This window comes from Echeneis naucrates, chromosome 2, assembly GCF_900963305.1.
Source record: "Echeneis naucrates chromosome 2, fEcheNa1.1, whole genome shotgun sequence".
NCBI classification, from domain to species: domain Eukaryota; kingdom Metazoa; phylum Chordata; class Actinopteri; order Carangiformes; family Echeneidae; genus Echeneis; species Echeneis naucrates.
This window is the reverse complement of record NC_042512.1, coordinates 1,405,338-1,431,960: the sequence shown is the minus strand read 5'-3', so window position 1 is coordinate 1,431,960 and position 26,623 is coordinate 1,405,338. Positions and strand designations below refer to the sequence as shown.

The 26,623-nt window shown below is 42.1% G+C and overlaps 1 long non-coding RNA gene and 18 other non-coding genes across 19 annotated transcripts; 8 read left to right on the top strand and 11 right to left on the bottom strand.

Annotated features, from left to right (window-relative positions):
- Positions 1–448: 448 nt before the first annotated feature.
- Positions 449–521, bottom strand: trnak-cuu (transfer RNA lysine (anticodon CUU)). Its single transcript has one exon. It is a non-coding gene; the product is annotated as a tRNA-Lys (tRNA).
- Positions 522–968: 447 nt separating this feature from the next.
- Positions 969–1,041, bottom strand: trnaf-gaa (transfer RNA phenylalanine (anticodon GAA)). Its single transcript has one exon. It is a non-coding gene; the product is annotated as a tRNA-Phe (tRNA).
- A 2,129-nt stretch (positions 1,042–3,170) lies between these two features.
- trnag-ucc (transfer RNA glycine (anticodon UCC)) lies at positions 3,171–3,242 on the bottom strand. The gene has a single exon. It is a non-coding gene; the product is annotated as a tRNA-Gly (tRNA).
- A 418-nt stretch (positions 3,243–3,660) lies between these two features.
- trnai-aau (transfer RNA isoleucine (anticodon AAU)) lies at positions 3,661–3,734 on the bottom strand. The gene has a single exon. It is a non-coding gene; the product is annotated as a tRNA-Ile (tRNA).
- Positions 3,735–5,713: 1,979 nt separating this feature from the next.
- On the bottom strand, positions 5,714–5,785 carry trnac-gca (transfer RNA cysteine (anticodon GCA)). The gene has a single exon. It is a non-coding gene; the product is annotated as a tRNA-Cys (tRNA).
- A 485-nt stretch (positions 5,786–6,270) lies between these two features.
- Positions 6,271–6,352, bottom strand: trnal-uag (transfer RNA leucine (anticodon UAG)). Its single transcript has one exon. It is a non-coding gene; the product is annotated as a tRNA-Leu (tRNA).
- A 451-nt stretch (positions 6,353–6,803) lies between these two features.
- On the bottom strand, positions 6,804–6,875 carry trnap-ugg (transfer RNA proline (anticodon UGG)). Its single transcript has one exon. It is a non-coding gene; the product is annotated as a tRNA-Pro (tRNA).
- A 633-nt stretch (positions 6,876–7,508) lies between these two features.
- Positions 7,509–7,580, top strand: trnaa-ugc (transfer RNA alanine (anticodon UGC)). Its single transcript has one exon. It is a non-coding gene; the product is annotated as a tRNA-Ala (tRNA).
- Positions 7,581–7,874: 294 nt separating this feature from the next.
- On the top strand, positions 7,875–7,968 carry trnai-uau (transfer RNA isoleucine (anticodon UAU)). Its single transcript has 2 exons — positions 7,875–7,912; positions 7,933–7,968. It is a non-coding gene; the product is annotated as a tRNA-Ile (tRNA).
- A 2,499-nt stretch (positions 7,969–10,467) lies between these two features.
- trnal-cag (transfer RNA leucine (anticodon CAG)) lies at positions 10,468–10,550 on the bottom strand. Its single transcript has one exon. It is a non-coding gene; the product is annotated as a tRNA-Leu (tRNA).
- A 238-nt stretch (positions 10,551–10,788) lies between these two features.
- On the top strand, positions 10,789–10,861 carry trnaa-agc (transfer RNA alanine (anticodon AGC)). The gene has a single exon. It is a non-coding gene; the product is annotated as a tRNA-Ala (tRNA).
- Positions 10,862–11,760: 899 nt separating this feature from the next.
- Positions 11,761–11,832, bottom strand: trnaw-cca (transfer RNA tryptophan (anticodon CCA)). The gene has a single exon. It is a non-coding gene; the product is annotated as a tRNA-Trp (tRNA).
- Positions 11,833–13,143: 1,311 nt separating this feature from the next.
- Positions 13,144–13,216, top strand: trnaf-gaa (transfer RNA phenylalanine (anticodon GAA)). The gene has a single exon. It is a non-coding gene; the product is annotated as a tRNA-Phe (tRNA).
- A 1,665-nt stretch (positions 13,217–14,881) lies between these two features.
- Positions 14,882–14,953, top strand: trnap-ugg (transfer RNA proline (anticodon UGG)). Its single transcript has one exon. It is a non-coding gene; the product is annotated as a tRNA-Pro (tRNA).
- A 495-nt stretch (positions 14,954–15,448) lies between these two features.
- trnat-agu (transfer RNA threonine (anticodon AGU)) lies at positions 15,449–15,522 on the top strand. The gene has a single exon. It is a non-coding gene; the product is annotated as a tRNA-Thr (tRNA).
- A 278-nt stretch (positions 15,523–15,800) lies between these two features.
- trnak-cuu (transfer RNA lysine (anticodon CUU)) lies at positions 15,801–15,873 on the bottom strand. Its single transcript has one exon. It is a non-coding gene; the product is annotated as a tRNA-Lys (tRNA).
- A 405-nt stretch (positions 15,874–16,278) lies between these two features.
- Positions 16,279–16,351, bottom strand: trnaf-gaa (transfer RNA phenylalanine (anticodon GAA)). Its single transcript has one exon. It is a non-coding gene; the product is annotated as a tRNA-Phe (tRNA).
- A 142-nt stretch (positions 16,352–16,493) lies between these two features.
- trnak-cuu (transfer RNA lysine (anticodon CUU)) lies at positions 16,494–16,566 on the top strand. The gene has a single exon. It is a non-coding gene; the product is annotated as a tRNA-Lys (tRNA).
- Positions 16,567–23,448: 6,882 nt separating this feature from the next.
- On the top strand, positions 23,449–24,364 carry LOC115053882 (uncharacterized). The gene is made up of 3 exons (XR_003841540.1): positions 23,449–23,510; positions 24,023–24,190; positions 24,313–24,364. It is a non-coding gene; the product is annotated as an uncharacterized LOC115053882 (long non-coding RNA).
- The last annotated feature ends 2,259 nt before the right edge of the window (positions 24,365–26,623 follow it).

Genomic DNA, 26,623 nt, shown 5'->3' with positions numbered 1-26,623 from the left:
AACTCTAAAGCCTGTGGCTCCCTGTGGTAGGAATGGACAGCAGTTGTTGGACTAAAGATAACTCAGCTGTTACTGAATCATCTGTAGCTCAGTCAGTGGAGCATCAGAAAGGAGCAGCTGTTCTACTCTGAGTCTCTCCCAGATGTCAAATTCAAATAATACAATAAATTCAATAAATCCCAGCACTTCCTTGTTGCTCAGGTCAGATGTTGTAGAAACAAACTACTTTGGGGTTTTCACAGCTGTAGGTTACACCTGTGAGACAGCTCAAAGCTGTGTCCAAAGGTTTGGAGGAGTGAATGGCAGAAAGATGTCTTTGAAGCCATTTGGACACACAACCAGTCAGCGTGCAGCATTCAACCTCACAATATTTCATGTGGTTGTGGTTGAAAGACGAGGCAGAATATTGGAAATGTAACTTTGGGTCTAAAAAAAAAAAACTGCTTATCGCCCAACGTGGGGCTCAAACCCACGACCCTGAGATTAAGAGTCTCATGCTCTACCGACTGAGCTAGCCGGGCTGCTAGAAATTCAAAACATCCTCCAAAAAAAATCGCCAAAAATCATTTCAAAATAAAAGCCGGTTTAGATTATTTTATTTGTATCTTTAGCTCAGATGTAGCAAAGCGCAACAATGCTGTCGATAAGAATCTTTCCCATTTGGGTTACTTGAAGTGATGGTGGCCACGGATGCAACACTCCGTTTATAACAGTTTTACATTTAATTAAATACTTCACTGCAAAAATGACACACATATGACATTATGGGAAATCTCAAAACTGTGTACAAATGTTTGGAGGAGAAAATGGAAGAAAGATGTGTTTGACAGCCTTTTGGACACACAACCAGTCAGTGTGACGCATCCAACCTCACAACATTTCATGGTGTGGTTGAAAGAGGAGGGAGAATATTGGAAATGTAGGTCAAAGAAACCTGAGCTTGCACCTCACTCAGGTACTACCTCTGATGGTGAAACCCGGGATTGAACCAGGGACCTTTAGATTTTCAGTCTAACGCGCTCCCAACTGAGCTATTTCGGCTGGCTGAGCCCACTAATGCAGGATGTTCTGTTCACCATCCACTTCTCCAAAGTCCCACAGTGAAGGCTTCAAATGCACATCTCTCACAGTGTTACCATGCCAAGAGAAAGAACTGACTGATTCTGACAACGGGACATTACCATGGCCCAGTGACCACGTGGCCTAATGGACAAGGCGTCTGACTTCGGATCAGAAGTTCAAGTCCCTTTGTGGTTGGGAAGTTATGTATTACAGGTTATACCATATTTAATGGTTCTGGTGAAACCAAAGTAGAGGAAAGGGGCAGTGCAACTGTCGTAACATCAACATGTAGTGGCAGTAATCAGCAAGTTGATCAATGTAGAATGTACTTTGTTATTTGCATCACTGCCTCAGCAGAGGTGCGTTTTGGGCCCAGCACTCTTCCACTGCTCCACTGCTGCTTCACACTCAGCTGTGAACCGATCCAATGAGTGCTGTCGTTCTCAGGCTGATGGTGCTGAAAGGAGCACATCATCTGCAAAATCCTCCAGATACTGACCTGGAACCCCTCCTCACCATGGCTCTCAAAATAATTTTAATAAGAGTTTGGTCTAGACCTGCTCTATATGTACTTGACGTAACTTCATTATGATGTTTTGACGTGAGTTAAAAAAAGAGGCCAAAACATTAGGAGTTTGCTTTTAAGTGGACTTCAATGGCTGTTGTTTTGTCATCACATGTACATTTGTGTTCACTTTGGTAATTTGGTAGGATGACTACACAGGATAAATTGCTCCAAGCTGAGTGGATAGTTGAGAGATCAGGGTGTTGCACAAGATAAAGACTTCCTGTGCTTCATTATCAACAGGCTTCTGTGATTGGTCAAATGTTGGAAATGTTGGAGCTGGGGGAAGAATCCATGACGCTGATTGTCTGATGAATTTCGGACTTTGTGTACGTGATTGTGGCCTCCAACGTTTCTCCAACACTTCCCCGGACAATCTTTCTGCAGCTGGCGCTCAGGTTGCACTCTCCCCTGGAGGCGTGGGTTCAAATCCCACTACTGACAGAAGCTTCTTTTCTTTCACCTCTACTGCTGCCTTAAAGGTGCTAAAGGGCATTCTGGTCTGGACTCCTGACATTGAGTGTTTTGTAAAATTTGTTAACCAAACTCTTCCAAAGTGGATGAAAAATCTGTATAAAATGTGAATTTGACTTTTTCACAATAAAGGAGTTAGGACTGAAAACTCTAAAGCCTGTGGCTCCCTGTGGTAGGAATGGACAGCCGTTGTTGGACTAAAGATAACTCAGCTGTTACTGAATCATCTGTAGCTCAGTCATTGGAGCATCAGAAAGGAGCAGCTGCTTCATTCTCAGTGGAGTTCCTCCTCATCACCTCAACAAAGCAGAAGGGTCATCTCTGCAGTTGTTCTCTGAAACCGTCTGTATCTGTATCATAGAAGAAGTAAAAACAAATGGGAAAATAACACTCAGTAACATTTATGTTTGTATGTGTTGTCCCCCTTCAGCAGGAAGTTTCTGTGGTCTTGGTAACAGTTTGAAGAACAAAATGATCAGACAACGATCATTGTTGTCATGATGTATGTTTATACTGAAACTCTGACAGCGCTCCTCCAGCTCACTTTTTTACTTTCTCTGGGTTCCAGGCCTCGTAGGCAGCGTTTCAGTCTCATAATCTGACCATTAATCTGACCAATCTTTTTCTCAGTAGGACACAGAGGGCTGCTGTACCACCCCAGTGGAATCTATTTTTCATTAAGGATTTGTATTATGAAAAAAAAAAAAAAAATGCTGGTTTGGTTCGCAAGTGTTGTCGGATCTTGCTACAGTCTGCAGAGCCAAGCAGGATCTGACAGGAATCGTCCTACTCGTTGTCTATTCCTTTTTCTGGGGAGGTGAAAGGCAGATTGGAGTTTGTCCTACCCCCATTATTGGGGACGGGCTTTCCATCAGTGCAGCTCCCAAGTTTGCAGGACTTTGGGGTAAATATTCTGGCAATAAGCTTCCCTTTCCCCGAGACAACTACGGGGTGTAACAGATGTACAGCTGCGGTTAAGATGGGTTACAGTCCTGTAGCTGGAGAATTTTGGCACCATTGGCATGAGATCGACACAATCTCAAGTTAAATTGTAGACACACAGTTAAATTGCAATGGCCGGGAACCGAACCCAGGTCAACTGCTTGGAAGGCAGCTATGCTCACCACTATACCACCATTGCACGCAAAATGGTGAGCATCCACTCCGAATGGACGTGAAATGGTACCGTTTGTGCTGTAAAAATTCTTATTTGTGCTGCTACGGTTTTATCGATGTTAGACATTTTAATTTCTGGTGATGAAGTCACACAGCCCCCCATGTTCTCCGAATGGACCCAAAGTGCAGTTGTCACCAAATTTATCAAACAGTAATGTCAGATGTCAGATGTTTAAAATAAATGTTATTCTTAATTGAGCTCTTCATTCTGGATATGATTAATTTAACTTTATCTTTGGGTTTTGAACCCCAGACTCTGATATCTGATCAGTTAAGCTGCACTTCTAATGACCACCAGGGGGCAGTTCCACTGGTTGGAAAAAGACTTCAGACTGCATTGAAGTATATGGAGAGAACAAAACCAAATTCTGAGATGCTGCATGTGGCCAGTATGGGGATTGAACCCATGACATTGGCATTATTAGCACCACGCTCTAACCAGCTGAGCTAACCGGCCTGTGTGAAAGTGTTTTATTGGCTTATTTTTACAAATCAAACTTAAATAATTACATAGCCCATCGTAGCTCAAAGCTTTTGATCCAGTGAGACATTTATAAGCAGTTAGAGCACATTGAACAGAACCTGTTGAAGTCAGAGAAGCCTTCCTGAAGCCTTCATTACTGACACTTGAATAGTGGAACTGCAGACAGTGGACACATCATATGAGGGGCTCCTCTGGGATTTACACACAGAACCTCTTGCACCCAAAGTCAGAATCATACCCCTCGATCAGGGGTCTACAACCTTTAGCACTAAAAGAGTTATTTGGGTCCAAAGACTGACTTTTTTACTTCCCATAAATTGACACCAAACATCAAATTATTTTGAATTCTGAAAGAAACAAAAGACACTGGACAAGCACTGAGTGAGGTGCCATATTCCATCCTGAACAGGAAACGTTTCAGCTGTGTGCTGTACCTGTGCTGCTTTGTTCTGAAAGTCCGATCTCAGTATCCTGTCTGCAGAAGTCTGAGATCATAACAGTGAAAAGTTAAGGTTCTCCCCCAACCTATCAATGATCTGGATAGTCTTCATGTCTCCTTCTGGTACAGCTTCAACTTTGGTTGAGGAGGTGAAACCAAGCAAAGCCCCAGATAGCAGATACCAGGTCCATCCACAGCTAATGATCAGCTGAAAGCTAAAGGAAACAGTCAAAGTTGACCCCTTTAACAACCTCTGAGTTCACCATAAAAAAAAAAAATATTGGTTTTAACCCATAAGCTAGAGGTTGATGAATCAAAACAATCCTCTACGAACAACCTTTTAGCAACAGCTAGCTGTTCGTGATCCATGGTTGGTTATATTTGAAAATGGCGTTATTACAACCGTAACAATGCCACGCTGAAGTGGAAATATCTTCAGTCTTGAAGAAGTACTTCAGGAACTCCACTGCCACTCCACCAATCAAATCAGATTTATTTGTATAGCGCTACATCAATCATCTTTACATAAAGAGCAGGTCTAGACAAAACTCTAAAATTATTTAGACACTCAACAGATACCCCGATGAGCAAGCACTTGGCGCCAGTGGAAAGGAAAAACTTCCTTTAAGAGGCAGAAACCTCGGGCAGAAGCAGGCTCAGGGGGGGCGGCCATCTGCCTCGACCGGTTGGGTAGAGAGAGGGAGAGAGAGAGCTGACACAGTCCTACCAAAGCTAGCATTAACTTTTCTGTTTCCTCACCAGAGACTGGCAGCTGGACACACGTGTCAGGATGGCTCAGTGGTCTGAGGTGCCAGACTCAAGATCTTTCCTGCACAAATGGGCCTTGAACATGAAAGACTCATGGTTTCTTTATTTCATAGATCAGTGCCACCTATCACTGCTGTGGAGTCTATAATGTGAACCACTAAAGGGAAGAAGCTTCATCGCATGGATTTGAGTTGAATGAGTGTAAATTCTCTCTGATTTTAACACACGTTCATCCACCTCTATTCAGACATGGAGTTTACATATTGTTTGGAATTCTAATGTGAATGTCACAGACAGCATATTTTGTAAACACTTGTTCTTATAATTAATGTTAAGACCCAAAAAACAACATATTTGATTGGGTATGAGTCAGAACTCATCCACCTTCAGACTGGACATCTTCTGACTGTAGAACTGGAGCTTTTTATACATCTCACTGCAGCACAATAAAGTCCTCTGTGAGTATTGTGTGTCCCACAGACATCTGAGCAGCAATACTTCCACCTGCTGGAGATTTATTGTTACTACAGCTGTAAAATAAATCTATCAGAACATGAACTCAGTCTGTAGAATCCAGAAGATTAATGACACACTTTGTCCTGCTGTTATGGAATCAAATCCTACTTTAGGTTTTCTATATTTTAAACTAATGAGCACTGTTGGGGCTCAAACAGAAAAAGACAAAGGCAAGATTTCTCTTTTCTTTGTGCTTGCATATGAAAACATGTAGTTTCATGGTGGTGGCAGGGGGCACCCAGATTTGAACTGGGGACCTCTTGATCTGCAGTCAAATGCTCTACCACTGAGCTACACCCCCCATAAACACACACAGCCCATCACTGCAGATCAGCAGGTCTGACTGAAAACATACTGTAAAGTATGAACCACAGGGGTCAGCCTGAGACTTCTGAAATGTTTCATAAATAGACTGAACAGGTGAGGGCTTTGGGACGGGGCTCACTGCAGCATCTGCTGTTGATAGCTGCAGAGCGATGTGCGCTTTCCTGCCAGTTCCTCCACAAAAGTCTCCATTAACTCCAGGAACAGTCGCTAAATTTAATTAAAAGGACACAAAGGCCACACTGTTGACACTGATCGAAGATTATGTTACAGCTTCAGCTGGTGTCTTCACTGTGACAAGTGTCTTGTCAGGATACTTCAAGTAACACAGACATCAAACTTCACACAGCTACATGTGGTTCCATGGTGTCATCATGAGCACTCTGGACTCTAAATCTGTCATTCATAGCAGTTTTAGATTTAACTAAACTCTTCATGATTGTACCGCACAGCTTGGACAACTGGCAGTGGTGGGAGTCAAACCCACGCCTCTGAAGAGACTGGAACCTAAATCCAGCACCTTGGACCGCTCGGCCACACTACCACATAACTTCAGCTGTTTCACTGCAATAATGCCACATGTCTCACATTGTCTAACTTCTCAAAGTTGTGACTTTGGATGAAAGATACACTGTTACATGGATCAAAGGCAGCAGCTCTTCAGACTCACACATCATTCAAACCTTCAAGGAAGTGACACACTACGTTTGTCTTTGGAGCTTCATTAACAGAGTGCACTCTATTGTGGAGGTCATGAGAAAAAAATGGGAGGAGTCTTTGATCTTTGTGATGTCATGAGAACCTTTGTGACATCACAGAATCAGCATCTCCTTTGATGGTTACTGATGGAACAGGAAAAGGTCAGCTCCTGATATAATCTTGCGAACCCACAAGCTTGCCTTTTTTCTTTGTGTATTTATGTCAGACTTTCTTCCTTAATTGTAGATACCTAACACTATACTTACGATAGTTGAATAGGGGTGCAGGTTATTGAAGGGCTCGTCCGGGATTTGAACCCGGGACCTCTCGCACCCAAAGCGAGAATCATACCCCTAGACCAACGAGCCCTTGATGCGCATGTGAGAGGTAGCTGGATCGATGCCCACATTCGTCACAAGTCCATGACTGTGGTGTTATTAGCACAACGCTCTAACTTGATGAAGATTTGATACGACCATTTTGTGGACTGAACTTCCATCAAAGGCTTGCAGAGAAACAACACGGTAAAGCAAAGCACAAAACTGCCCTGAGGATCTATCCCACATCGGTAACTCAAAGTGATGGTGGCCATTGGTGCCACTTAAAGTCTTGTGGAGAATGTGGGCATCGATCCCACTACCTCTCACATGCTAAGCGAGTGCTCTACCGTTTGAGCTAATTCCCCTGTAATGACATACTTGAAAAGGCCCTTTAACAACCTCTGAGTTCACCATCAACAGGTTTCAAAGATATTTAGAAATCATTCACGGCCTTAAAGGCAGATATTTAGGATAAGTCTAGCTGGAATAGCAGGCTGCAACAGGAAAAGTTCTGCATGTCTCTGTCTCTCAATGGGCTAATTTGGTGACAGATAGAACATGATGTTACTTCATCAGTTAAGTTTGGTATATTTCATTAACATTTTGTTAGAGGCAGGATCCCTGTCTCCTCTTCTTCCTATAGTCTGGGGAAAAAAACTACTAAAGCTACCCCACCATGCAGGGGATGTAGCTCAGTGGGAGAGCGCATGCTTTGCATGTATGAGGCCCAGGGTTCAATTCCTGGCATCTCCACAACTTATCTTGTTTAAAACTTAGACAATTTTTACGATGAGAGCAGAGGAGTATCTTACGAGTATCTCAACAGAGCCGGGCTTTGTTTGGGTGAGCTGGCTCGACCGTCGAAAGCTCCAACCAGAGATAACGAGTATCAGAACGTTATCAACTTGGTTTGTCCACCCAGGCTTTCCACATAAAAAAGGGCTGTTTACAGGGACCTTTAGATTTTCAGTCCAACATTCTCCCAACTGAGCCATTTCGGGTGTTACTGTTTGTTTCACAGAACGTGTCAGGAGGGCCATGTCACAGGCTCCAGTGGCGCAATCGGTTAGCGCGCGGTACTTATAAGACAGTAACTTGCGGAGTGATGCCGAGGTTGTGAGTTCAAGCCTCACCTGGAGCAGCGGATTGAGCTTTTGGAAGATTGGTATCTTGTTGCAAAAAGTTAATGACACAAACGTAGTCATGCCAGAGTTCTGCCGACAGAAGCAACAACAAACTTATTTTCACTGCTATGCAGATGAGCCCCACAACCTCTCACATGCTAAGCGAGCGCTCTACTATTTGAGCTAATTCCCCTGGGCTGGCATGCAAGCTAAGCTTTGGAAAAAAAGCAGTGAATAGTTCGAAGGAGGCAGACTGGGTACTCAGCACTAAAACAACATTTGAAATTTGCTTTACTTCCACTGCTAAGGAAAACTGCTGGGAGTTAAAACAAGCAAGGTTAATACTGTACTGAAGATCTTCCCTCTTCAGCTAGTGCAGCTTCAGTATGGCATTGTTACTATTGTAATGATGTCATCTTCAAATCCAACAAACTTTGGATAGTGAACAGCTAGCTGTTGCTAAAAAGCCATCAGCAGAGGATGGTTTCGATCCATCGACCTCTGGGTTATGGGCCCAGCACACTTCCGCTGCGCCACTCTGCTCATAGGACCCCCAAACAGAAGTACTTGTACAAAAGTACCGTATCAAAAGTATCGTAGAAGAAGTAAAAACAAATGGGAGAATAACACTCATTAACATTTATATGTTCTCTCTCTCGAAAAAGCTTTGAAACCTGTTGATGTTGTTGAAGCGGCCTTTTCTCAAAGCTTAGCTTGCATGCTAGCATGGCAGGGGAATTAGCTCAAATGGTAGAGCGCTCGCTTAGCATGTGAGAGGTGGTGGGATCGATGTCCTCATTCTCCACAAGACTTTAGCTCTTTGGAGATACAGCAACAAGTGAACTAAACACAGCAAGTCTTTGGTTTTTTTGTATTGATTCATGGCAGAGGTTACAAAATTAAGGAGGTCAAGGAGGTCAGTGGATCAGCAACAACCACAAAATTACTGTTTCTCTTGTCCAGAGATTGCAATGATAATTTTGTGGTTCATGGTGTTGATGCCGAGACAGAACTTCACAACTCTCTGACAGAGAAGCTGGATGCTGCTGTTGTGCATTTAAACTGGAAAATAGTGAGATGACACTTGTTGTGTTATTCTTTATACTTGTCTATGCAGAGTGGTGAAATGGTCCATAGAAGTCTAATATATCATCGAAGCATGTTAAAGGAACTGAGGTTCTAGTCCCAAACACTAAATTCTCATTATTAACTAAAGCTGAGCCCCGTATTAGGCTCGAACTCATGACCTTCAGATTATGAGACTGACGTGCTGCCTACTGCACCAAATGTTTCAAGTAACCCGAATAGGAAAGTTCTTTATTGACAGCATTGTTGCGCTTTGCTACATCTGAGCTAAAGATACAAATAAACTAATATAAATTGGCTTTTATTTTGAAATGCTTGTGTGGTGCGACTGCTCTTGTTCTTTCTGTAGCTTAAAGCGTTAACGAGTTGAAACGCAGCAAAACATATTAAATGATAAAAGTAAAAATACAAATACAGTAAAAAATTGGTCGGTCCATGGTGTAATCGTTAGCACTCTAAATCTGTCATTCATAACAGTTTTAGATTTAATTAAACAATTCAAGATTGTTGTGTGTGTGTTGTGGATGAAAAATCTGCATAAAATGGGAATATGATTGCTTGACAATCAAGGGTTAGGACTGAAAACACTAAAGCCTGTGGCTCCCTGTGGTAGAAATGGACAGCAGTTGTTGGACTAAAGATAACTCAGCTGTTACTGAATCTTCTGTACAGGCTGACTGAGTACAGCTGAGTTAGATGTAACAAACTTAAGTTTCCAAGGAGGACTCTGCTAATCATGTCTATTAAATGTTGTTTAAGAACAGTTGAGTAGAGTGCTGTGGATGTGAGATGTTGTAGTGTATGATCAATCTGATCCTCTGCATATACATGTACATCAGAGTGGTGCTGTGGCTTAGCTGGTCAAAGCACCTGCCTCGTAAACAGGAGATCCTGGGTTCAAATCCCATAATGTAAGATGCTGTAGATAGGAAACACTTATACATGGGAAGTGCATGTTCTACCACTGCGCTACATGCTCTGGCAGCATTAGCTAACCAGATAGCTTCTGAGCTCCTGCAACACCGATCTGTCTGATGAAGCCTTTTGGATGAGATGAGGACATTGATGATGCTGCTGAATTTAGGTCACCTGCACTTATGTCAACAGTCAGAGCTCCATACACAATAAGAGTACTGAAGAAAAAAAACACAATAAAAACACAATAAATAAAATTATAATGGTTGTGTGATCAACTCCTGCCTGAAATTTGCTTAAAAATTTGGGCGCACAGAGGCTCAAAATTTGCATTTCCTCATACGTGTGGAGTGGACAAAACCAGGTTGTTTCAATTTTCCAAGGACAGAATGGCAATATTTCGACATGTCAAAGGAATTTTGGTCTTTTAAAAGTTTGGGCGGTCAAAAGTAGACCAAAAGAACTTTGTCCCCAAACACACCTTGCTGCAGTTGAGGTGAAAGAAAAGTGGTGACTGTCAGAAGTGGGATTTGAACCCACGCCTCCAGGGGAGACTGCGACCTGAACGCAGCGCCTTAGACCGCTCGGCCATTCTGACGACAAAAGCAGCAACAATAGCCGAAAAATTTGCTGAAAAATTAGCCCATCAAGAGACAGAGACATGCAGAACTTTTCCTGTTGCAGCCTGCTATTCCAGCTAGAGTTATCCTAAATATCTGCCTTTAAGGCCATCGTGAATGATTTCTAAATATCTTTGAAACCTGTTGATGGTGAACTCAGAGGTTGTTAAAGGGCTTTTTCCCAAAGCTTAGCTTGCATGCTAGTTTGCCGATGCAGGGGAATTAGCTCAAATGGTAGAGCGCTCGCTTAGCATGTGAGAGGTAGTGGGATCGATGCCCACATTCTCCACAAGACTTTAAGTTGCACCAATGGCCACCATCACTTTGAGTTACCGATGTGGGATAGATCCTCAGGACAGTTTTGTGCTTTGCTTTACCGTGTTGTTTCTCTGCAAGCCTTTGATGGAAGTTCAGTCCACAAAATGGTTGTATCAAATCTTCATCAAGTTAGAGCGTGGTGCTGATAACACCACAGTCATGGATTTGTGACGAATGTGGGCATCGATCCAGCTACCTCTCACATGCATGTCAAGGGCTCGTTGGTCTAGGGGTATGATTCTCGCTTTGGGTGCGAGAGGTCCTGGGTTCAAATCCCAGACAACAATAATGTGATAATGTGTCCAATAATCTGCACCCCTGTTCAACTATCGTAAGTGTAGTATTAGGCAGAATGTTAGATATCTACAATTAAGGAAGGGAAGTCTGACACAAATACACAAAGAAAAAAGGCAAGCTTGTGGGTTCACAAGATTATATCAGGATCTGACCTTTTCCTGTTCCATCAGTAACCATCAAAGGAGATGCTGATTCTGTGATGTCACAAAGGTTCTAATGACATCACAGAGATCAAAGACTCCTCCCATTTTTTTCTCATGACCTCCACAATAGAGTGCACTCTGTTAATGAAGCTCCAAAGACAAACGTAGTGTGTCACTTCCTTGAAGGTTTGAATGATGTGTGAGTCTGAAGAGCTGCTGCCTTTGATCCATGTACATACAGTGTATGTAGCATCTGTACCGCGATCATTTTAAAGAGTCACTGAATTTATTTCGACTCAAACATGGCAGTGTTACTAAAGTAAGACGGGACAAATGTAACACTCAGAATCGGATCAATGTATTGTGTCAAAACACGTCCTGTTGCACCACAGAGTATGTGAGCGTTTACAAAAAGTGCAAACAGATGATCTGACCCTGACGTGAGTTGAACACGCAACCTTCTGATCTGGAGTCAAACGCGCTACCATTGCGCCACAGAGTCTCTCGGAAGCAAATAACTGTAGGAGTTGAAACGCAGCAAAACATATTAAATGACCAAAATAAAGATTTGAAGAAGGAAATACACATAACAGTCTGTGTTTATTGTCAGTTTTTTGGAGGATTTTTTGCAGTTCCTCATCAGAGACTGGCAGCTGGACACACATGTCAGGATGGCTCAGTGGTCTTTTGGAGCCCACTGAGAGACGTGCTGTGTTTAATCTACTTTCTCTTATCCAGCATACATCGACCAACAATGACTGCTAGAGTCAAATATCTGAACATCAGTTTGAACCAACAGGTTTAAATAGTGTAACTACAGCTGCTGGTCATTAAGTCTCTGTGGGGCAATGAGCCAGTGTGTTTGGCTGCTAACTGAAAGAGATCAAAGAGATCAAAGACTCCTCCCACTTTTTTGTCATGACCTCCACAGTAGAGTGCACTCTGTTAATGAAGCTCAAAAGACAAACGTGGTCCTGCCAGATACCTTTGAGTTCTGCAGACAGAAGCAACAACAAAACTGGAACTATTTGGACTGAACTGGATTTGAAACCTTCACTGTCACCACCCACCAATGCCAGTTTGTTTCTTGTCAATGAAAACTAATCAGCTAATTCAGGCATTTTTCATCTCCCTGTGAACAAAAGTTATAGAAGCCAGTGAAAGACGATACCAACACCAGGTGGGCTGAAATGAGAAACATCACAGTCAACCAGAGTTCATGCTTGCGTATGAAAACATGCAGGTTTGGCAGGGGGCACCCAGATTTGAATTGGGGACCTCTTGACCTGCAGTCAAATGGCCACACCGTTGATGTGACATTATGTTACGGCTTCAGCTGGCGTCTTCACTGTGGCAAGTGCCTTGTCAAGATCCTTCAAGTAACACAACCAGACAGCAAACTTCACACAGCTCCATGGTGTAATTGTTAGCACTCTAAATCTGTAATTCATGTAACAGTGGGCGTTGTGCACCATGCATGCACTCTACCTCAGTGGTAGAGTTGATGTTGATGTTACGGCAGTTGCACTGCCCCTTTCCTCTACTTTGGTTTCACCAGAACCATTAAATATGGTATAACCTGTAATACATACTTCCCAACCACGAAGGGACTCGAACGCTCAGTCTTCTGATCCGAAGCCTTGTCCATTAGGCCACGTGGTCACTGGGCCATGGTAATGTCCCGTTGTCAGAATCAGTCAGTTCTTTCTCTTGGCATGATAACACTGTGAGACATGTGCATTTGAAGCCTTCACTGTGGGACTTTGGAGAAGTGGATGGTGAACAGAACATCCAGCATCAGTGGGCTCAGCCAGCCGAAATAGCTCAGTTGGGAGAGCGTTAGACTGAAGATCTAAAGGTCCCTGGTTCAATCCCGGGTTTCGGCATCAGGGGTGGTACCTGAGTGAGGTGTAAGCTCAGGTTTCTTTGACCTACGTTTCCAATGTTCTCCCTCCTCTTTCAACCACACCATGAAATATTGTGAGGTTGGATGCGTCACGCTGACTGCTGTGTCAAACACATCGTTCTTCCATTTTCTCCTCCAAACATTTGGACACAGTTTTGAGATTTCCCATAATGTCATATGTGTGTCATTTTTGCAGTGAAGTATTTCATTAAATGTAAAACTGTTATAAACGGAGTCATGTAGAGCAGCTGTGTTTTATATTGCAAGCAGCACTGAGTTTCTAACATTCAGGAAATCCCAGCCTTCCACAAGACAGGCAGAGATCCTGTCCACAAAGGAGTTTAAACAAAGAACATCCCTGGGTGGGCTTGAACCACCATCCTTTCAGATAACAGCCAAACACATTATACATTGCACCACAGAGACATGTTGAGAAAATGAAAGTGATGAACTGTGGATGGCAGCCTGGCATTGTGCATCAATTTGGAGAGCAGCAGCGGTCAGGTGGACAGGTTTCCTTCAGCAGTTCTGCCCTCATTTGTTGCTGCTAACAACCTTTTCAAAAGAAAAGCTGTCACAAAAAGAACAACAGCATCAAACACACGAGTGTTGAGCACAGAGACTTTCGATTTGCAAAGTTTAACAGGCTGTTGATGGTTTCCGTTTTTAACAGATGCCCCTTGAAAAGCAGAGAGATAAGAACTCATCTTCCTTTCTTTTGGCTGGAACTACAAAGCCTCTTCAGTTTTCAACAGCATTGTCATCCATTGGAGGACTGTTTGGAGCTTCATCAGCCTCCTCACCAGGGTGAGCATTCTGGGAAGTAGTGGAGTCAGGGTCAGGTCCTATGACAGTTGTTGCATCAGCTACATCATCCATTTAACGTTTTTGTTTTGCAGAACGAATCCTCATGTTTCCCTCAATGAAGGAAAGATTGGTTGGCACGAATGGGGAGGTTTTCATGTTTGAAAAGCCCATTTTTCATGTTTTTGAACTCTGCTTCAACAGCAGCAGAACTTCCCCTGATTCCACAGATTGTGACTTAAGAAGCTGTGCTATTGACCTCACAAAGAAATCTTTAACACCATGTGTTTTATTTTTCAGGCCGTCTCACTGGCAGATCATCTTGATGCAGTGTGCAACATCTACCCTTACAGAACATGGGGGCAGCTTTGAAGGTTGATTCCCAAGCAAGATGTTAAACCTATTCAGATCAGCCAAATCAGAAAAGCCAATTTAGATTATTTTATTTGTATCTTTAGTTCAGATCTAGCAAAGCGCAACAATGCTGTCAATAAGGATCTTTCCCATTTGGGTTACTTGAAGTGATGGTGGCCACTGATGCAACACTCCGTAGCAGCACCACTCTGATGTACAGGGATGTATTTTGGATCTGAAAATATCCCCAACATATGTGGCTGACCATCATGACTCTTACCAAAGTTTCTTTAGCATATAATAAACTGTCACATTAATGTCCTGAATGTGCTGTGTGTAAATAATGAAAAAAAAAAAAAGCCCCACAAACTTTCCATCAGTCACCATCAAAGGAGATGCTGATTCTGTGATGTCACAAAGGTTCTAATGACATCAAAGAGATGAAAGACTCCTCCCACTTTTTTGTCATGAACTCCACAGTCAGCATGGCTCGTTGGTCTAGGGATATGATTCTCGCTTTGGGTGCGAGAGGTCCCGGGTTCAAATCCCGGACGAGCCCATCTGTTGCCTTTAAGTGCTAACTGTTACACTATGGAGCTGTGTGAGCTTTGCTGTCTGGTTGTTAGTTGCAGTATCTTGGCAACTGAAGCAAGAGTTCAAGTCCCATCTGGGGTGGTTTACAGCATCTTTCTGCTGTTCTCTGCTCCAAACATAGGGACAGCTTTGAGGATTCACAAAATGTGAAATTTGGTATTCTTGTGCAGTGAAGCTGGCATAGGTATGTGGTAGTGTGGCTGAGCGGTCCAAGGCGCTGGCTTTAGGCTCCAGTCTCTTCAGATTTGTGTGTTTGAATCCCACCACTGTCAGGTGCAGAAGCATCACAGAGTGCAAAGGAACTAATTTCTAACATATGTAAAAGTTATGTTCACCTCACACACTAAAGGTCTCTGGACAGAAACTGTTAAGAAACAACTTTATTCTAGAGTCATGATGGGCAGCTACTTATGTTGGAATATTTTTTATATATCCTCTGTACATTTTTGCATGTCAGAGTGGTGCTGTGGCTTAGTTGGTCAAAGGGCCTGTCTAGTAAACAGGAGATCCTGGGTTCAAATCCCAGCAGTGCCTATTTTAAGGTTGTTGAGATAAACTCATGTAACTTCTTCTGCAGGAGTTCCATTTAAACTAAAACAAACAGAGAATGAAGTTGTTTCCTAACAGTTTCTATCCAGCGACCTTTAGTGTGTGAGGTGAACATGACAATTTTTACATATTCCATTCCGACCACAGGGAGTTACCATCAACCTGAAAGGTGGAAGTCTCAGTACTTTTTAACCTGCTCATAACCAGGCAGTGTTCTGCTGGGTAAGTTTGGGTCTAAAAAAAAAAAAAAAGAAACTACTTATCGCCCAACGTGGGGCTCGAACCCACGACCCTGAGATTAAGAGTCTCATGCTCTACTGACTGAGCTAGCCGGGCTACTAGAACTGCAAAAAATTTTCCTAAAAATTCCCCAAAAATACAGACTGTTTATTTTTATCATTATGCTGCGTTTCAACTCCTTGACGCTTTGAGCTGCAGAAAGAACAAGAGCAGTCGCACTATACATCATTATGAGAAACCTGGATGCTGTGTTCAAAGATTTGGAGGAAAGAATGGCAGAAAGATGTCTTTGAAGCCTTTTGGACACACAACCAGTCAGCGTGAAATATGAGTGTTAGACAAGACTGAGTGACGAGTGACTAAGCAGGATAACATGGAGCGGTAATTGAGGGATCAGAGTGTTGGAGAGCAGAACTCTTTCCTGTGCTTCAGATACACTGCTTACCTGAGCTTGAACCTCACTCAGGTACCACTCAGGTACCACTCAGGTACCACCTCCGATGCCAAAACCCGGGATTGAAACAGGGACCTTTAGATCTTCAGTCTAACGCTCTCCCAACTGAACTATTTCGGCTGGCTGCCCCCATTAATGCTGGATGTCCCACAGTGAAGGCTTCAAATGCACATCTCTCACAGTGTTATCATGACAATGGGACATCACCATGGCCCAGTCTGTATTTTTTAGCAATTTTTTGGAAGATTTTTTTTCTTTCTGAGCCCAGCTAGCTCAGTCGGTAGAGCATGAGACTCTTAATCTCATGGTTGTGGGTTTGAGCCCCACGTTGGGCACTAAGGAGTTCTTGTCTCTTGATGTCTTGCATATTCCAAGCAGCACTATTTTCTAACATTTGGATGTTGGTAAAGAGTGACTTTGCATTGGCCAGCAATCAAACCCAGGCCTCCGTGGCAGGCGAGAATTCTACCACTGAACCACTTTAAACGATGACGTGTTGAAACAAAACTTTATTGATTCAATCTGGTCAGCAGAATATAACCTGATGAAATCATTTCCATCTTCACCTGCTGCAACATTAAACTTTCTACATGAATGCATCACTGATCCATGCAAAAAATAAAAACATAAAAAACATCAAACAACATATGACCAGAACAGCAGCTGCTTCACCAAAAAGCTCCAAAGCCCACTCAGGGACCTGCTGTGTTTAGTTCATTTGTTGCACAAAGAGCTGAAGCAGAGAGCTTTGTCAATAAAGAATGTGGAATCAAAGAGAAAGAGAAAAGGTTGTCATGTTTAACATGGATTTGTATCATCTCTGTTGATTCAAACAGCCTTACGTGCCTCTGAAAAAAGGGAGAGTTGCTAAAATAGGATTTATTCCAGAGCTTTGCACTTCTGTGCTGCTTGTATGTTCTCCCTGTGAAAAAGGGAAGAAGTTGAACATTGCCAAAACACCCGTGCTTGATATGAGAACACAGCAGTGAGCATCATGGTGCTCATGCTGATATCAACATGGAGTCATTCCTTTCCTTCTGTGGGAGGAGTCTTGGATCTCTGATGTCATTAAACCTTTGTGACATCACAGAATCAACATCTCCTTTAATGTTTGCTGACAGAACGGGAAAAGGTTAAATCTAAGCTGTAAGCAGTGATGAACGGACCCTCACACCGCTCTGCAACTTGCCTTTTTTCTTATTTATAGTAGATATGATAAAGATGACACACGCAAAGTCCTTCTTTAATCGGTGTTAAGGACACAAAACCGTAGCAACAAAAAGAAACATTTTACGGCACAAATGCAAAGTAAATCTTTACTAACATTGAAATGTAAGAAACGGTGGGCTCCGGCTTCTCCGGTGATGAAAAGTTAGTCGTTGGGTTTAAAACCACAGTTCCTTGAACACTCTCTGGTTTACATGTTTCGCTTATATATTTGACGTCTACAGACCATTTCACCGCTCCGTATAAAGAATCACACAACAGGTGTCCTCTCACTATTTTCCAGTTTAAAGGCACGACAGCAACATTCTCTGTCTCTTCTCTGTCGGAGAGTTGAGAAGTTCTGCCTCCTCAGTGTCTACAGATCAGTTCATTTCTCTGCACTTCGTCTTTTATTGTGGACCTCAGAGGACCGGAAGTCGGCTCGTCCGCCGATCAGCTGTCCGATCGTGACGCTCGTGAATCAGCAGGAGACACTTCACAGTAAGTCAACGTCCTGTTTTCTACATTTACACTAAAACAGACATAATAACATTTTTCATAGAAAATCATTGCGGAGTGATCCACACAGATCCACACTCGGACCGTCCACTTCATACCATCCTACGTCATATGAGAAGTTCATCTGATCTCCACATCTGGTTTGTGATATTTCCTCATATGATAGTGAGGTAAAATGTGTTCAGTACAGCTGCTTCTTATCTGGAGTTTTTTTTTCTGTCATCTATAATAAAGTAGAAAAGAGACACAGCTCCACAGTAACAGAGGTGTGCTGCTGTAACGCTGAGTGCTGGATTCATGTTCAGTTTATGGTTTTAGAATCAGTGATGCATTCATGTAGAAACATCAGTTTAATGTTGCTGATTTCATCAGGTTATATTCTGCTGACCAGACTGAATCAATAAAGTTTTATTTCGTGGGGTAGATTGTTTGAAGGAGCCGTCAGCTCCAAAGATTCAACCCCCAATTCCGCTGCGTCACAGCTCCGGAACAGCTTCTGCATCCAGCAGCCCTCCGCAGCAGATCAGCAGAGTAACAGATACGTAGAGTCCGAATATTTCCGGATGCCGGAAAACGGCCCATAGCAGACTCTCAGAACAGGTCGAGCGGGACGGAAAATAATACGAAGTGTATTTTCAAAAACAAAAAACACCTGGACGGGGACAGACCTGAAATCAACAGGTCACCCCGTTGACTCCATGGACGAGGAGACCAAATGACAGAATAATCCATCATCCGCCACATCCGGTAAAGACACCCATAAAAAGGATGCAGCGTGGAATACCAAAGCAGGAGTAAGTGGAGGGATGATAAATTACTGATTTGACCCAATAAATATCATCTGGTTCTCTTTATATTTATCGGTGAGAGTACGGAGGAGTTCTGGAGACATTCCGCATCCAGTGGAATCCGGTTACACCCATAACAGAGGAAACACACACAATAGACGGAACACACACACACACTCAGATGGGACCACCTGATTTCCAGTAACCGCAGCAGCTAAAAGGAAAAGTGTTCAGAGTTCAGCCTCCATTTTGAAGCTGACGGAGCAGAAGCAGGGAAACTGAAGGCTGAGGCCGGTGAGTGTTAACATTATTATTATTTCACTGTCAGTTTGTCCCTGTGGACTGTGGAGGGACGAAGACTCACAGTGGACTTCTGTAACACTGAGACACTGAGACATGGAGGTCAGAGTTCACTTTGACGAACAGAGAAAAACTCCAGCTGAGCTGAGAACAGACCGTAATGTCTGATAGTATCAAAGGATGAAGGATCTACCTGATACAGAAAGTTCAGAGCTGCTCTGGAATCAGATTTTACTGTAAGTCATATTCAGTTTTCCACAGAGAGCTCAGACTGTGTTTGGATCAACAACTTTTGAAAACATATTTTTTAGCAATTGATATTTACAAATTTTATTTGAAAACTAACAGTTTGATGCTCATATCTGAGACCATGATGATCATTTTCAACCAGCTACCTTCTCAGATATATAAAGAAGATATATAAAAAGAGTAACTAACTAACTAAAGAAGAGTAACTAACTAACTAACTAACTGTTGAGACGCACTTTTGTTGCTATCTCAGCCGGGCCGGGAGATGACAAAACACCGCTGAGGAGTCAGAATGTTGAATCAACAAGAGTATTTTATTTAGCGCTTTCTGCAGAGAGCGGAGATCACATAATACACTTCAACAGTGCACCAGGAAAAGCCAGGGGTGATCTGATCTGAAGTTGTTTGTGTTTGAGTTTGTATACTGACTGGTTTGTTCCTCCTTGAAGGAGGTCCAGCCTGAGCGTGGCCTGTTCCTGATTGGTAAATTCTATCTACTGTTGTGGGTTATCGGCCAAGTTCTCAACTTACGTTTCTAAGACGTAGTCTCTTATGTTTTTTCTCGTTTTTGGTGAGAAACAGAAAGTTAGTTTACCACATTCCAGGGCGGCGTGACCTGCATGTATTTTAGACAGGTTAAACTAGTTCAACTGAAATTTTGCTCTTTCTGGTGCATTACATATCCATTTTAATATCCATCACTGAGATGGGCTGCTGAAGAGTTGAAGAACATGACAAAAAGACAGGAAGATAGACAAAGTGATAAAAGATTTTTTTTTCTAATAAGAATGAATATAATTCTATCCTGAGTAAATGTCACTATACACTTTAATAATTATAACGATGATAAGGATCATTATACAAATAAACAGAAACATGCATGATCTACATCAGTCAGATTATTATTCTGTGTGATTGGGATAGATCATCAAGTGTAGAGAGCAGCAGGGTCCCCTCTCCTCCTCCAGCAGCATCACACACTAATGTTGTGAGCAGTAATGAATTTCTACGCAGCAGCTTTAAATCAGACTGCTTCTTTTTCATTCCCCCAACAATCTGTCGCTCAGGACTAACAGTGTTCTCTTCTAAAGTTACTTTCTGCCATTCACCTTGTTTCATTTAGGTCAGAACTTGGGCTTTCAAAAAATGTGTGTTTTCTTTTGTCAGTTTGATCAATCATTGTTTCCTCTTCAGTAAAATTGAGCTTTAACTTTTTTTGCTTACTTATACAATCATGAAATTTTTCCTAAAGAAAAATACTAAACTAAATACAAACCAGTCAATTGAGGTGTGTTGGTTATCACCATGTAGTGGACAGATAGTAGAACTTCATTACATCCTGTTTGTTTTTTAAAAGGAGGAAGAAAAGTTGAGTTATGAGGAAGTGAAGAACAAGTAGCAGCATGTTTTCTGAACACACAAAGCTGGAATGTGTGTAAATCAACCTGAAGTGAGTTCAGCAGGCGAGAATCTGTATATTTCTGATCAACAGGATCACTGTGATCACATTGTACTTGTTGATTTAGAGTTTATGTTACATTTGGCAGCAGTGTGATTATATTCTGAGTTTATTGATGGAGGTTCCTCAGAACTGATCGACCTGCTAAGAGGCCTCTGAACTCAGTTTGACTTCAGTTTCCTTGGTTCATTTTTCAATACATTTAGAAAAAAATAAGAAACAAAGGCAGCACTTCAATATGACCAGTTTTGTTCAGCACAAACTGTTTGATTTTTCCACACTGTGACTGATTTAGTGTAAAATGTTCCCACATTGTTTATCACCATCTAGTGGACAGATAGTAGAACTTCATCACATCATGTTTGTTTCCTGTAATGAGGAAGAAAACTGGTTCAGTAACATTAATGTCAAATCTTTCCACATTATTCCAGATCAAAGATGAGCCAACAATAATGTCTTCGGAACATATTTTTTTATTGTTTATCACTTTAATCCATGACAACACTGATTGAAAATATGTAACATTCAAGGTCTGTGTCTCCTGAAAGCATTGATTCAGTTCTGTTGCTTTTTAATAACAAAACCAAAAGACATGGAAGTGGAGAGTTTTTTTTTAAACCTAAAACAGCAGAGAAGCAGGTGATGATGAAAAGAGATGTCGGTTTAAAGTTGAAGCAAACAACAAAATACAAAAAAATAGGAAACACTTGCCCCTGGACATTTATGTTTTGTCTTGTTTGTACATCATTTTCCTCTTCATTACATGTTATTGTCCTCTTTGACAATTACTGAGGTATACAAATATTGAGATTGAAGTAATGAAGAAATTCAGTTTTCTGATGGCTCCATCTGTTGGTCGAACTCGGGATGACATAGTTGTTGTTGTTGGCTCTGAATGATTTGTTTTCTCACTCACTCTCATTCATCTTCATCCGCTTTTATCCGTATCCGGGTTGCTGGGCTGCTGGAGCCAATCCCAGCTCACATTGAGCAAGGGGACAGGTCACCAGTCCACTGCAGGGACAACACATAAGGACAAACGGAGACAAACAACCACTCACACCTACGGTGAATTTAACATCGCCAGTTAACCTGTACATGCATGTCTTTGGACGACGGGAGGAAACCAGAGTACCCAGAGGAAACCACGCAGACGCTTAACTGCTTACTGATATTTTAAAATTTTATCCATGCTTAGAAATTCACATTGTTGCAGCACATTTACATCATCGTCTGCTGAGTTGAGGGTCAGGACTTTAGAGGTGTTGTTGCAGAATCACAGCACCATCCCAAAGAGTCCTCTGGTGCTGATTTGGTTTCTAACACAGGTGAGAACAGTTTTCACCTCACTAAAGCTTTTAATAATTGAACCCTGAAGTTATGAGGATGTGACTTTTCCTCAGATCAAACAGACACCAGGACTGATGAGGGAGAACAAGCAGCTTCTTCTCTTCACATGAAGCTGGAAAGTGTCAGAAAGTCTCCCTGAAGTGAGTTCAGCAGGTGAGAATCTGTAAATGTCTGAACAGGATCACTGTGATCACACTGAGCTGACAACAGTAGACATGTTTATTTACCTTCCTTCCTTTCTTCCTATTTACAGACTGAATCTATCAATATTTTATCTGGAATTTGTAGTGAATAGTTCCTTCACTTTGTGCTTGCTCTGATATAAAGTAAGGTTCTTAGACTTAGTAAGCTCAAGAATTTAAATCACCAGAGTTAAAACAGATTTAATTTTTTAAAAGGTGTTTAAGTGGTCACCAAAAATGAATCTTAAGTGAAGCAGAAATTTTTATCAACTTTCTTGATACGGCTGAATTTGATTTCCTAGCTGAGCCATGACAGAACAAACATGTCAGAACTGTACGATACTTTGGACGAACTTGGATCAGTAAATTTAACTCTTCCTGTTAATGGTCCACTCTGAGCATTTCCAGATACAGTGAATGCACTGAAGGTTTGTTTTTATTGTTGGGAATCAATTGAGGCAAATCTTTACATTGTCACAAGTTATTTGCTCAATAAGGTGACATGAATTAAATCACAGCGCTGTCAACACAATCTACAGTCAGATACCATCTTCTAGTGGACAGAGAGAAGAAGTACCATCAGATCTGAGATACATTTCTCTGAAACTTGCAAATTACTGACAGATTAGACTGACTGCACAGTATTTAAATGATGTGTCAAAGAAACAAATGTCTAAGCTTTGTTGTTTTTATCAGATGAGAGAACCACCTCCCCTAGTCTGAGGTTTCCTGACAGGTCAGACTGGTTTAGTTGTAACATTTGTTTGTTTTTGTTTTTTTAACTTGGCTTCTGAAGGAATCATTTGGCCCTCAAAAATGTATTTCATGAAAATTCTGGACCTTCAAATGTGCCAACCTATGGTGATCATAACTATGTCAAGGTTTATTAATTTATTATTATTAAAATTTAGTGTGAATGCCAAAGTATAACATTGAAGATTGGGATTAACATGAATCAGGAATGTTCTCTGTTTATAACAGATTCTGACTGAAATCAACACAGAGAGAGAAAAGTCAAACAGTTTGTTGTTGGTTATGTTGTTGTTGGTTACAGTTATGCTGATTATGTGTCCTGTGATGTAAATCCTGTTGTAATGAATCTTTTTGTTGTGTTTGTGTGAAGGTGGAGGCTCAGCTATGAATCAGTGTGAGGACAGAGAGGAGGGAGCCCCTCCCTCTAAAACCACTCTGTGTGGGGAACATGAGAGTCAGACCAAAGCTCAGAGGTGAGATGAGGATCTCTAACTGTCCATCTGTCAGAGCTCAGCACTCAGATCACTGCTCCATCATCATTCACTCTCACTGTCACTTACATTTTTTTACTGCTTCAGTTTTTTTATCCTTGTCTCCATTGGGAACTCAACCAGGATGTGGAGATTCGTTCATTTATATTCACCAGTCCCTCACAGGGCCAACACACAGATACAGACAGAGACAAACAATCTGCCACTCTCACACTCAGACATACGGACATGGCTGTTGTGAGGTAACAGCACTAACCATAATGCTGCTCTGCTGCCTGCATGTAGAGATATATTTCTTCTTCTTCGTCGTCATCTTCTTATTATTATCATTATTGTTGTTGTTATTATTATTATTTGACTTGCACATGTCAGTAACACTCAATGCAAAATACTTCACTTTCGTGAAAGCTGGACTTGGCTGATTTATTTTAAATTGATAATTTTCTGCCCATTTATTTGGTTAATACTTTTAATGTCAACTCTGTTTCTTCTAGCAACCAGAAGTCAAGACCAGATTCTCCTGAACTGAGCTGTGTGTCCATGAAGAGTGATTGGTCTATGAATCGTCCTATTTACTTTAAGGGGGGACAACAGTCTGCTGTATCCAGCTGTGTCTCCATGAAGAGTGATCAGTCTATGGATGATTTTATCAAAGAAAAAAGGTAAAAGCTGATCATTTGTTGTTGTTTGACTCATTAAAGGTATCAAAGCTTTTCTATCAGTTTCTCTGGTGTTCATAGAAAACTCCTGGAACAAACTGTGTGTTTGTGTCTTTTCTCCTCAGAGTTCAGTCTGACAAACATCATCACACAGACCTGGACTCCATATTTATGGTGTGTAAATGTTCATCCAGTGACTACAACAGACACCAACAAAGACTTGAGTTTGAAGCTGCACTCTTTAGACCAGTAGAGCTTTACTCTGTGACAGACAGGAGTTGAATTGGGATTGAACAGGTTTGGGGTGGGAGAGAGTGGGAGAGGACTGGGAGTTGTAGTTCACCACAGAGCAATAATCCATCAGCCTCAACAGATATGTTCTGTATGAATATGGTCTGTTGGAGACTTTTACAAAACATTTCTGCTCCTTCTTCTTCATCTACAGTGAATCTTAAAGAAAAGTTTATTTAGTTGTTTCCCAGAAAATTTGAGCTGTGACTCAATAACAAAGACCAAAGTTAATCAGATTCAGTCCTGGACCTCCATGGACTCTGTCTCTACAGGGTTTAAAGATGGAATAATTCATCAGTGAACTAGTTCAGGTGGTCTGATCCATCTTCAGCCACAGTCACAGTTAATGCCCTGAATTTTCACTTCCTAAGTTGATGTGTTGAAGGGCTGTATCAGTTTGGTCTTCATGTGATGATCAGGATCTCTGTGTTGTCAGAATCTAAAGTCAAACTTAGTAAGTTACACCAGTGAAGTTAGTTTAGTGAAGTCAGCAGGTCTGAATCTTTCTGTGTAGCTCTGGAAAGAGACGTGGCAGCAGATGATACAGCAGCAGCTAAAGTTGAACTCTGCTGACTGATGATCTGATGCTTTGATCCATCAGTTTATACTGAGAGGGAACTTTACACAGGATGTTATTGTGTTCCAGCTGCTGGAGGAGAACATCGTCTGTTTTGTGAAGAACGAGCTGAAGAAAATCAAAAGTACTCTGAGTCCAGATTACCCACAATTCATCAGGAATGAGGATGATGAGGTGGATGAAGAGCAGAGGAGGAGCAGAGAGGCATTTCTGAAGATCACAGTGAACTTCCTGAGGAGGATGAAGCAGGAGGAGCTGGCTGACTGTCTGCGGAGCAGTAAGAGGATTTAACATGATGGATCAATTAGATATTTACTAAAGTCTCAGGAGACAGAAAAAAATATGATCATACTCTACATCCTTAGGAGACGTAAACATCAACCTTGTAGTTTTTAATCTTATTTGTTCTTTGTTTATTCAGAAAGTCGTGCTCAAGTTTGTCACCGTAAACTGAAATCTGGCCTGAAGAAGAAGTTCCAGTGTGTGTTTGAGGGGATCTCTAAAGTAGGAAACCCAACCCTTCTGAATCAGATCTACACAGAGCTCTACATCACAGAGGGAGGGACTGGAGAGGTCAATGAGGAACATGAGGTCAGACAGATTGAAACAGCATTCAGGAAACAGGACAGAGCAGAAACAAGCATCAGACAAGAAGACATCTTTAAACCCCCACCTGGAAGAGACCAACCAATCAGAACAGTGATGACAAAGGGAGTGGCTGGCATTGGGAAAACCGTCTTAACACAGAAGTTCACTCTGGACTGGGCTGAAGACAAAGCCAACCAGGACATAGAGTTCACATTCCCCTTCACCTTCAGAGAGCTGAATGTGCTGAAAGAGAAGAAGTTCAGCTTGGTGGAACTTGTTCATCTCTTCTTCCCTGAAACCAAAGAAGCAGGAATGTGCAGCTTTGATCACTTCCAGGTTGTGTTCATCTTTGACGGTCTGGATGAGTGTCGACTTCCTCTGGACTTCCACAACACTGAGGTCCTGACTGATCCTACAGAGTCCACCTCAGTGGACGTGCTGCTGACAAACCTCATCAGGGGGAAACTGCTTCCCTCTGCTCGCCTCTGGATAACCACACAACCTGCAGCAGCCAATCAGATCCCTCCTCAGTGTGTTGACATGGTGACAGAGGTCAGAGGGTTCAGTGACCCCCAGAAGGTGGAGTACTTCAGGAAGAGGTTCAGACATGAGGAGCAGGCCAGCAGGATCATCTCCCACATCAAGACCTCACGAAGCCTCCACATCATGTGCCACATCCCAGTCTTCTGCTGGATCACTGCTACAGTTCTGGAGGAGGTGTTGAAAACCAGAGAGGGAGGAGAGCTGCCCAAGACCCTGACTGAGATGTACATCCACTTCCTGGTGGTTCAGTCCAAACTGAAGAACGTCAAGTACGATGGAGGAGCTGAGTCAGATCCACTCTGGAGTCCAGAGACCAGGAAGATGATTGAGTCTCTGGGAAAAGTGGCTTTTGAGCAGCTGCAGAAAGGAAAGCTGATCTTCTATGAATCAGACCTGACAGAGTGTGGCATCGATATCAGAGCAGCATCAGTTTACTC